Consider the following 12224-nt stretch of genomic DNA (forward strand, 5'->3'; position numbering starts at 1 on the left):
CGCTTCTCCATCTCTGCCGGCAAGGAATATAATCGATCTGATTCCTGTACAGACCATCCGGTGAAGTCCATGTGTACAGGCGCCTGTTGTGCTGTTGAAAATGAGTATTCGCTATGGTCCGGTTGTTTCTTCACAAAGCTGTACTAGCCTCTGCCCAGCTTCATTTCCGCACACCAAGACCGAACTTGCCTGTAATTACGGGTATTTCCTCACTCCCTACCTTAGCATTCTAGTCCCCTATGAGAAAAGGATGTCTCATGATGGAGTGCGGTCTAAAAGGCATTACAGGTCAGCATAAAATCTCTCAACGTCAGCTTCTTCGGCAGTAGTGGTTGGTGCGTAGACTTGGCTAACTGTAATTTTTAAAGGGTGACCTTGGATCCGAAGTGAACAAATTCGGTCGTTTTTTGGGTTGTACCCTAGCACTGCTTTGCCCATTCTTCCGTTTACTATGAGAGCGACCCCATTCCTTCTCCTGGATTCATGCCCAAAATAAAAGACATAATGGTCGCCGGAATTAAATTCTCCCATTCCGGTCCACTTGAGCTCGCTGATACCCAAGATACCAATGTTTAATCTGTCCATTTCTCGCTTGACGACATCCAGTTTACCTTGCGTCATAGATCTTACATTCCATGTTGCTATGCGATATATCTCCTTGCAACATCAGACTTTGCGGTCGCTTCCCGACACATCCACGACTGAGCGTCCTTTTGGCTTTAGCCCAGCCGCTTCATTCGTCCTGGAGCTACTAGGAATCGCCCTTTGTTCATCCGCAGTAACATGTTGAACGCCTTCCAACCTGGGGGGCTCATCTTCCGGCGCCATATCATTAATGCTATTGTGACTGGCCATAGCCCAAGCAGCACACCAGCATTGGTCCAACAATGGTTCATCACTGGAAAAGAATGGCATCAATATTGGACTGATATTGGCATTTGGGCATTTTACTACATTCTCCATTCTTGGCCCATCTTTCGTTCCAAGATTGGTCCAGTGTTCAACCAAGCTGGAGCCACCAATGTAGGCACAATATTAGACTTTCCATTCATGCACCATGATTCTTGCCAATACTGTCCAGCATTATACCATCATTGTATTACCAATATTTGTTTAATACCAGCTATTCCATTGATGGCCCATTGTCAATGCCAATATCATACCAATGGTTAGCCATGGCAGGTGCACTGGCTACTCCATTCATGCCGCATATTGTCGATACCAATATTAATCCAATGGTTTATGGGTACACCGGCTACTCCATTCATGTGCCATTGATGATGTCAAGATTACACATTTTGTGGCACTGCCTGTGCAGGGCATAAAATGCAGCCTTTTTCATTCTAGCCATATTCGTGACACCACATCGAACTTGCTGGGACAATAATGGCCTTTCAAATAGGAGTGGCCATATAAATTCAAATTGTTGCTCATGAGCAACCAGTAGATATTCACAAAACAAGGGCATGGTTCACAAAAAGATAATATTTATTGCAATTGTTACTATAGACGGCAGTTGTTACTAGCCAGTGCTGAGGGCACACACAGCAGCAGTTAGCGGGGCAGTGGCAGGGTTGGTCAGGGCAGGGCGGGCTCTCGGGAAGTGGAAGGGGCCAGGGAGCTGGAGGGCACACTCATAGGCGTAGTGAGGGGGCTGACCCTGCAATTGCATTCACAGGTGGCATGCCTGGTTCGCCAGGGGAGGTTTCAGCATAACGCCTTTTTCTTCCACCCCCCCCCCCCCTGTCACAGGAACCAGGCAGCCACCTGCGAATAAATGCGTGTGCCTCCAAATCGCCCACCCCAACTTTTTCGCAAATGGCACCTGTACAAAAACAATGAGGAACCAAAATTTACAACACTACTACGAGGCATATAAAATCGCGCGCATTATTTTAGGAAGATGTAGAAAATTCCAGGATTCATGTACCGAAATTTATGGTCAATGAGAAACACTATACTGATGAGTTCCAGATTAGTTTCAGCTGCCTTGGGTTTATTAGGATGAAAGACGCACATACATTGCATAGCATGTGCCCTGTTGCATTCTGACCGCCTCCACAGCAATACGGCTGAGACAGCCAGTGTTTCATCCCACATTAGGAATTAGTGCTTGATTATCGGCTGTCTTCTCATATGACTGGCGCGCTAGTTTTTTGCCGCTCTACGCTTTCTGCGATGTGCAAACAGTTTATACTAACAATCGTTACCAAGAGAATGTTCGGCGACCATTTTCATTTTTTTTAAATGGCTAGATATAATATACACAAGCGATCTAAGCCCACGACTGCTGCACTGGCCGCTGGTTAGCTGATATACGCTTTTGACTGGTTTTGTGGGTAGTTCACTTAAACGGGAGCTCACTTAAACGGGTAGCTCACAGGTGCATCATTTTTACACATATACTGCTTGTCCAAGCAAATTTGATCCAAGGCATAAAAAAAAAACATTTCGGAGGCAGGCAAAGGAAACCAGATATATATTGCTGGAAGCTACCTTGAGCGCCACAGAAAAGGTTTTGTTTGGAATCCTTATTGACATTATTTACCTAATTTACTGATTAATGACTTACACAATAAATAGTGTTGCTACTTTGAAGAGTACCGGCACAATCCACGTTTGATTATTTGTGATAAAGAACCCTCACGTCTGCATTTTGAACGCCAGATACAATAGGAAACCACGAAAATACAGAAATCTGATTCCCGGACAATACAATTGAGGACTTGGCTTGGCTCGACAGCCCTGTGTAGCGTTAGACCTACAAGTTGCCTATGGTTTCTTCGTCCGCGCCAGCACATCGTCCAACAAGATGTATTTGTATTTTACAGCTGAAAAATACTGTTAAACTCATTTATATCCTTACCGCTTTGTAGTCATTATCCGCATTGCAAAGTTCGGCGCGCTCATTGTAACTCGAGCCTTCATGTGCGCCAAAGGGCCGACGCGAAGCACCCATCGCCAGCATATCACCCTTACTCATGCATGGGGCTAGCAATCTTAGCGGCAGGTTGTTTTGTCCGCTCAAAATCATGTTGTGAGCAGCACAGTTGAGGTGCGCGAATGGGCTGGTAACGGTTTCGGTATCTACATAACCCGGAATTAATCTACAGCTGGAAAAAAAGGTACACATGAGGTTTCTAACCGCAAATATTGAAACAGGGGTTTCCGAACGTGCTCACCGACTCTGTAAGTCCTATTTATTGTCTAAAGTGAATATTTAGTACTTGAAGCGAATAACCTCACTTCCCCACGTACAAAATAAAAATTTTCTGCGCTGTCCTAAGTGGCTGCCAGCAATGCACTACCGGTTTCCATCGTCTGTTTCTAATGGTTTATTTATAACCCTTGGCTCAAGCTATGGGGCGCAGCAGGTGTAATGTAGCTTGAATAAAACCTGCAAGAGATCATATATATGGGTAGATTTGTAAGGTTTACAGATTTCACTTACAAATTCTGCAGGAATCGCGTCACTGCGGCCTTTCTTTAAAATTGACACGTAAAAGCGCTATATTCATGGCTAAAATAAAGTAATCAACGCATTAATTCAGCTTAGCAAATGCAGCTCTAACAGAAAGTGAGGGCTGGCTACACCTAAGGTGTGCCTAGCTTTCTAATTTTCTTAGATGGCACAACCGTTCGAAATATGGAATATTAAAAAAAGCCTTTGATATTGGCTTTCTCACAGCGTATTATGGGTGCCTTAGATAAGAAAAATAATCGAGGTCCCATGGCCATCTTTCGTTTCCAATGAAATTCTTATATGTGGTGGGCAAGTATCTAGACACAAAAGAATTAACCTTAGTTTTTCAAAATACGCGTAGTTTCCTCGAAAAAAAACAATTGTATGGTATATCTCTAGAGGTAGAAAACGCTGATTTTGCCATTTCAAAATGTTGCAAGTTTGGATACCATGATTTTGTCATCTGCTCTTTTATACTCACTAAATATATGCAGGTTTTATATTTACAAACACTATTAGAAACCTATTTTGTTTTTGGAGTTGTGTTATTAAAAATCGCAAACTTTTCTTCAGGAGCGATACGCTGCAAAAATATTCATTTTTAACCTTATGTACTCGCATAGGATGCATTAGGTTGGTTGCACTAAATATGTTTTCACTTCCTGACGCATGTTCTTAATTCCAGGCAGTATCTGGAGCTCCAGACCACTAGGTGTGTTCTCCACAACGCATCAAAATTGCTCAGAATTCGAAAACAGCAGTAAAGGGCAAATTTGCTGCAATTAAAAAAAGATCATCTTCGATTTTCATTCAAATCCCTCTCAAAAATCTTCAGTACCTCAAAAATATCACGGACTAAAAAGTGTTGCGTTATACTGTTTAAAAATATAACATTAAATAATAAACCGAGTGCTTGTGCTGATAATGGCCAAACTCAGCCTGCATTCTTGCAAGATCCAATAATATCTTGGCACAGAAACTATTTTTCTACATTATCTAGGTTCCATTCTTTATTTCTGAAAAAATTTGAAGCTCTAGATTTGTGTGTGTATCTTCATATTATTTTGAAATTGGAGAAAAGTAAGAAAACGGTAAAATAAGGAAAACTGATTAGAATTGAAGAAACGGCCGCAACATCAATTTTTATCAAAATCTGTGGAAACAGTGCAAAGTACTTTGTTAATTTTAGTCAGTAAATATATTGAATTCTGCAAAATGTAATATTAGAAATATAAAAATGCTTGTTTTTGTTCTATAGATGTGCTTATATGGCTCCCCCTTATGGAATAGGCATGAAAACTTCAATTTAGTATTTGCTTAATTTAGTTACATTTTACCTTAAGTAAAATTTAAAACATTGTCAGCGCTTAACACCGTTTTTCTGCTTCTGGGACAAATACTTAATATAGCTTAAAATGGTATTAATTCACTATTTCTGCCAATTTCATGGCAGAACGCAAGTGAAGGCTGAACTTTTCCTCTGTCCTGAATTCTTTTTTATTGCTAGGTGCAATAGTATTCAATCTAGGTTATTAATATATTATTCCATTTGTCAGCTTTGACCACCACTAACAATACTATATTTTTGAAGATGATTTTTCAATGTGTAATTTTTATAATTACAATCTTAAGCAAATCGCTTTCCAGCATAATACTTTTGGTGACGTTACAGAGAACACACATAGCAGCTTAGAGCTCCAAATTCTGCTTAAATTAACAATATGACCTGCGTAATAAACACAGAATATTTTAGTGCAAACAACGCAATGCGTCACGCCAGTATGTAAGGTTGAACATTAACATTTTTGTAGCGCGTTGTTCTTGAAGCAAAGTTTGCGATTTTTTACTAAATCAACTGCATCAATGAAACACACTTTTAATACTTCTTATACAAGTAAACGTTACCCAAATGCGGTGAGTAAAAAACAGTGGATGACAAAATTTTCGCAACCAGCCGGCCTCCAAACGTGCAACTTTTTGAAACGACAAAAACGGCGTTTTCCAGCTTTAGTGATAGGCGTTTTTTGTCTTTTTTTCGAGAATACTACGCCGCATCTGGCAAACCTAAGGGTCATTCCTTTGTGTCGAGACATTAGCCCACGACATATGAAAATTTAATTAAAAAAATGGTCATGGCACCACGATTACTGTTCCTGTCCGAAGACATCCATATTTGTTTTCATTTCGTCTCTTCAAACAGGCTGGTTTAGCCAATGCGGTGAATAAAAGTATCATCGCATATAATAAAGATTTTCGCGCTAGATGTTATACCTAAAGCAACCTATATTGTCACAACTGTCATACATTATTTGTAGCTGAAACATCACAAAAGGGATTCGATTGCAAATTGTTCGCTAGTTAAATAGACGTACGAGATGACACACGTATACTTTGTAGAATACAATTTAGGAAAGAGCAGATACAAACTATAGGCGAATAATGCTATGATATGGAGGATATGTATTACTCCGGTTAACAGTAAAAAAATCAACTTTTAACATATTAATATATTCGACAAACTATTGCATGCTCACATAGGAACACAATTAATGAGCTCATCCACGCATCTAATGTCTATGGGCATTAGACGTGTGGATGACTTCGTTTTATTCCAATTCGTGCGTCACTCAAAATAATTGAACGAGAAAAAAGTTAATGTCTACACAATTTTCAGTGAGTATACCACAAATTATACTAAGGTGCTTCATATATGTCACATCACCTAGCAAGTGAAATGGGATAACAGAAGTAATCAGACTCTAACCCTGATCAGCATTTCGCTTTTGCGCCATCTTTGTAAGTTTTTAGGCAGGCTTTTCCACTGATTATCCTCTTCTTTATACCCCTGCCACCCACAAGACACAAATCTTCTGGGGGTACCAAACTGTTGGTTTTCGCACCAGTGATACAACTTAATCGATCCATTTATACGTAGAAAACACTCTCGATGCGCACCTAAAAAAAATGAAAGCATGTATGTGTAGGCGAAATCATTCACCGGCGATTTAATAATATGATTTGAACAATAAAATCAAAGGATCACACTCGAATAAACAAAAAAGTGGTGGAGAGATAGGAATTGAAGCAATGAAAGGCGGTTGCTTTCTGCAAAAAGCCAATAGCAAGAGGTCCACCGTCTATAAGAATAGGCAATAAAAATAAGGAATATTTAAAGGTGCATGCAGCAGTTACAGTGATGCAGTGCTACCTTTTTTTAGGCAGGCTTTTCCGCTGATTTTCTTCTTCTTTATTGCCCTTCCAACCACAGGACACATATCTTCTGGGGGTTGTCGGTTTTCGCACCAGTGATACAACTCAATCGATCCACTTCTACGTAGAAAACGCTCTCGATGCGCATCTAAAAAAATGAAAGCATGTATGTGCAGGCTAAATCATTCACACATGATAAAACAATATGATTTGAACAATGAAATCAAATGATCACACCCAGAGCAACAAGAAAGTGGTGTAGAGATAGAAATTGAAGCAATGAAAGACGGTTGCTTACTGAACAAAGCCTATAGTAAGAGGTCCTAAGTCTGTAAGAATAGGCAATAAATTAAGGCACGTTTATAGGTGCATGCAGCAGTTAAAGTGATGCAGTGTTACCTTTCTGTTTCACTGCAGTGATTGGTATAAATATTACAGCAATTGCTAGGCATCTCAGGTAACCCCATTGAAAACTTCATCCAAGGTACCGAGGAGCAGTGGCGTGTTATTTGCAGCTGTTAACGGAAAGACAGGCTATCCTATGAGTGCATGCGCATTTCCTCCTTTTTGTATACTTGAATAAAAGCGACTGAACAGTGAGTGTTGTAAGAGGTGCAGCGTCCCTAGGAATGGGGAACAAAATTAAGTTTTAGTAAACAGAGGTACAAAAAGAAGCAAATATGCCTGCAATAATAGCATGATGGCCTACCTTTTGATCAACAGCTGTAAACAACCTGTCACTGCCAGTCGGTTCTTTAGATAGGCTTATCAATGCCAGAGCTTAAAGCTAAGAGCAATATGAGTAATGTTTATTGCGGTCACGGCCGTAAACAATTCTAGCGGAACACTCCATTACTGTAACTATTCAACCGTCCATTTATACATATCGTTCATTAAAGAACCATGCACATCATATTAAGTTGCTCTTTTCTACTCCCAAATGATTTCCTATAGAATTAGAATACGTGGATCGCTGCTTCGGTTTCAACATTCTTGCACAATGGCTATGGCGTGCACTTTATGCATACGGTACGGCACGTGAGGTACAAAGAGCTGTAATTGCCGAACAGGCGGACCTGACGTCCTGTCCCATTTCGCCTGAAAGTGCGCGCCGTCATCGAGCGCTTCACGAGCAATATATTTCGGACGATATGGTTGCCTCATGCCGGCCGTCAATGTTTTGTACATTGCGTCCTGCGTGCACGTTGTTTACTTTGCAGTGACAGGAACGCAGTGCACACACGGCTTATGTGCCTTTTTGCTTCTATTGTTATTTTCCCCCGCCCTCGAAGCGCGTCTGCGAAATCGCTCACCTATTGTCGCCGCTTTCTGATAACGCCCTCACCTGAAGGCACTTGCTCAGAAGGGGGGCGTCGATTATGAAAATTTTGAAAAGGGGCTCACTTGCGCTGTTCACGGCTTTCAATTCCTCAATATGATATTAACCATTATAAAAGTGGAGGTTCATTATGACTTAATTATAGCCTAGTCATCAAGCGGCATCACGCACATGTCTGCCCCACTGTAAAATTCGCTTGCACAGACGGCACGAACAGTTTTCAAAACTTCGTCTGTACATCTGAAAACAAAAAACTGCCCTTAACTCTTAACAAAATCTAAAAACTGTGTGAACATGCCTTCCTGCGCGCAGAAGAGAGGCTGTCCAAAATATATGTACAAAGCCGGGCGCATAGTATCCGGTTACTAATTGATTGCGGAGCGCTGCACAGTCAAAAAACTGCGCAAATGGCTGCCTGCAGTGTTCTGTCACGTGTTGGTGGCATACACACCTGTTACGCACGGCTCCTCTATTTTCGGCGCAAATGCTATTCATATCGCAGCCAGCAAATAAGTCCACGCACTTGCTTGCATGTAACCCGGAGGAAAATTCGCTTAGTTCTTGAAGTCATGCTTCGCGCAGTTGTTTCGAGGAGAATAAGGAAAGAGAACATTTGGGACTGGTAGGAGATTATATAGAACCAATTATGAAGCAATGGCATGCTGCAAAGATATATACTCACGGTCTAAGATGACGGCGTTCACTGAGTCTGATAATGCCGATGGTATCCCGCCGTTGCTGTAATCCGTACTCTGGCGACATTTCACAGCTCAGCTATTCACTGATATGTAGCAAGCACCAACCGGAGCACATGGGCATGTATAGGCGCAAGAGAAAATTATGCACAGCACAATGAAAAAAGAAAATTAATGAGGGAAGAAATTAAAGAAAGGTTTAAGAAGCTGTCACAAGTCTTGTAGAGTCTCCAACAAGCTCTGAAATGAACGCTTCGGGAGGAGGCCGCACAGCAGCGCAGCTGGGGATGCGGTCTGTTGTGTCTTGCACGTAGACGCGTAGGCGAGGGGGAACAACGACCCGCTCAACCAGCGCGTGATTCCCGCCGCGGTGTTGTGTTCGCAAGGGCTGCGCGTGGGAACGAAGGACCAACGACCCTCTCAACATTCCATTCCTCCTTTACCCAGCCCTCTTCTGCTTGCACCGGCCAGCCGTGACTTCGGACCGTGCCGATGAGCGGCCGCCAGCGCGCACCGCTCGAGTCGAGTTCTAATAAATAGTTTTGTTTTGTGTGTTCGCAAACGCATTGTTTCTTCAAGCCAACCACGGACAAACATTTTCTTAAAAAATAGAAAGCCTCCCCATCTACCATCCACATTCTTGCGTAAATCCATACAGCTGGTGCATCGACAAATGCGCGCGTCCCCTCCCTTTCGCCACCTATGATCGAACAAAGGATTGTCGTTCGACCTTTTATATTTACTTCAAAATATTATATACTGTTGCGTGATGACTGATTAATAATGTCAAAGAGGCGGAGTTCCGAGCTTCTCTTCTATTCTGGCCAACTTTGGTTATAGATTATACAAATTATGCTCAAGTTAGCTAGCTGAAAATTATCCGACTAAATATATACATGTTTTTATTTGTATTCAGTTAATGTTCGCTTTTCGGGTATGAGTAGATGTTTTTATAAACATTCTAAACATCGGCCCAGGAAACGAAAATTTTCCTAATTTGCAGGCCTTTATTTCAGAAAAGGTTCATGGTAGAGCAGCAATAATTCCACAATATGTTCTCAGCATAATTATCCGCAAACAGCTAAAGCTCATATTTTTATGACACTTGGATACAGAGATACGATCGCGCTAATTTACAGAAACAGCGAACATTGAAAATTTTTAGGAAAACAAAAACAGTTTTCACATTGTTTAAACTTTTCCCACCTATTCTACACTACCTCAGCTTTCAAAACCATTAAAACACCTTGCATAATTTTGTTGCGCAAGTAATTATGGCCACATCGATAAAGCCTTTGTCCAATTATGGCACACCGCGCTGTTCAGAACATTCTACGGAATTTGTGAATTGTTCAAGGTTTTTAAATTTTGGCATATAATTTTGTAATAGGGTGAAATATATTTACAAAAGAGGATTAAAGATATATACATTGAGGAACAGCCAAGGAGCCAGGCTACGAGGGCCGCCCATTCGACGCACTTCTTTTTCTTAATCTTCCACAAACGAGCGCGCCACTTCGTCCTCATCATTCTCCAACTGTAACAATATTTCTTCGCTCATGTTTTTGTCTCGACTTCGCAAATCGACGGTGACAGACACAGCAATGCATGATTCAGAATCAATTTTGTGCGCGTCGAGGTCCTGAAGCGCTGTGGCATCAGGCAATACACAGACGTTTTTCGCAATCACCTTCGCCTTAACGCGGATTGCACAAAAAGACGATAACGTTCAATGAGCAAGCAACGTATTCCAAACCATTTTAGTAGAATGAAAGAATTGGAAAGGGCATGGAAAACTGCCTCATTAAAACAGTGTTTGTAGGCTGCATTCGTTTTTTCGAATGACTCGACAGCGCACATTATTTTCATTCCTGTACAGTTTTTTTTTATTCCTTTGCCACCGCCTAGCGCGGTTGGAATGGTCAAACTCTAAACTAATAGGCGGAAAAAACTTTTTTTTTGTTTATTGGCGACATATATGTTGTGCGCCATATAAATGTACCGGGGCCTTCATGCTCGCAGTCTGCACGAAAAACTGTCATTTTTTTTTTACCACCGTGTGAATGCCCAAAACTAAAATGGTAACCTCGCGAGTCTTCCGGCTTTTCATTTTCCAGTGATTGCGTCTAGAAAGTACGCACATCGTATTCGGTCCTTTCTCCAGGTAAACAGACGATGCTGCGCGTAGTTCCTTATGGATAATACAAAAGCACCAGAACAAAAACATCGCTGAGAAAATGGTCATTTGTTCCTTCAACTTGAGGCAACGTTTTCCTTCTCGGCAACGAAAAAGCTACCTTCTAATCATTAATTTAATGTCACATGAACATGCTATGGCGACACGATTTCGTTTTTATGCGCGTTCTCACTGACAACTGGATTTGTACTATAGGTTACGTATAGATGCAGGGATGTAATCGGCGTCCAATACAGGCATATTGGGTCGTGAGTGCTAGCCGGTCTGGGGTATACATATGTGGTCGCACGGTCGTGCTATCATTAGATATAATTGTGCGACAAACGTATGCGCCTGCGACGAAATCTGCATGCATGCCAATAGGCTAAAACCATAAACACATACAGCTGACCCCCAAAGGTGCGCCGCATATGAGCGCACCTAAAAGACGAATCCAGACAGTTGCGGCGGTACGTGCTTGAATGCGTTATAGTAATTGTCGTCCCGTACGTGGTACTTGGTGATGTCCGAACGATCGGCTGAAATGTTGTCGGAATTAAATGTCGCGGTTTGGCGTCCAGCGCACGTGTATTCAACCATAAAAATGAAGAATTTGTTTTGATTGAATGGTCAACGGAAAATATTCACTTCGGCAGCCCATTAAAGCTGCGTTTTTAGGATGGCAATGACATCTGCGAGATCAGGGGAAAAAGTGGTCCATCGTGGGCAGTTTTCATACAGGGATAGCTAATACTGGAAAAACACACGACAAATTGCAATGGTACATTACAGCCAGTTTAAAACAACGGAACGGTCAACGTCGGAAGAACACAGGACACCTGGGTCCATTGTAGCCAATTTTAAAAACTGAACGGGCAACGCCGGAAGAACACTGGACAACATGGTCCATTGTAGCCAGTTTTAAAAAAGGAACGGCCAACGACGGCGGAACACAGGACAACTTGGTCCATTGTAGCCATCTTTAAAAAACTGAACATCCAATACTGGAAGAACAGAGGATAACATTGTCCATTGTAGCCATGTTTAAAAACCGGAACATCCAATGCCGGAAGAACACAGGACAACTTGGTCCATTGTAGCCAGTTTTAAAAAACGGAAAACCCAATGACGGAGGAAGGCAGGACAGCTTGGCCCATTATAGCCAGTTTTAAATCCCGTGCGACCATTATTGGAGGAACAACGGCAATCTCGGTCCAACATAGACATTCTGTATGTACGGCAGTGCCAATATCGGGAACTCACTGTACATCTTGGCCCAAGCTAGCCAGTGTTGGCTACTGGCGGCGCCAACACTGGGAGAGCACTGGCTAGACTGGGCCA

At 41.9% G+C, this 12224-nt stretch overlaps 1 long non-coding RNA gene across 1 annotated transcript; it reads right to left on the reverse strand.

The window, feature by feature from the left end:
- Positions 1 to 1388: 1388 nt before the first annotated feature.
- On the reverse strand, positions 1389 to 8825 carry LOC146176998 (uncharacterized). The gene is made up of 3 exons (XR_014701251.1): positions 8695 to 8825; positions 6672 to 6821; positions 1389 to 1825 (listed from the first exon to the last, which is right to left on the reverse strand). It is a non-coding gene; the product is annotated as an uncharacterized LOC146176998 (long non-coding RNA).
- Between the last annotated feature and the right edge of the window lie 3399 nt (positions 8826 to 12224).

Source organism: Amblyomma maculatum, chromosome 10 (genome assembly GCF_055883805.1).
Source record: "Amblyomma maculatum isolate TAMU_Amacu chromosome 10, ASM5588380v1, whole genome shotgun sequence".
Taxonomy (NCBI): domain Eukaryota; kingdom Metazoa; phylum Arthropoda; class Arachnida; order Ixodida; family Ixodidae; genus Amblyomma; species Amblyomma maculatum.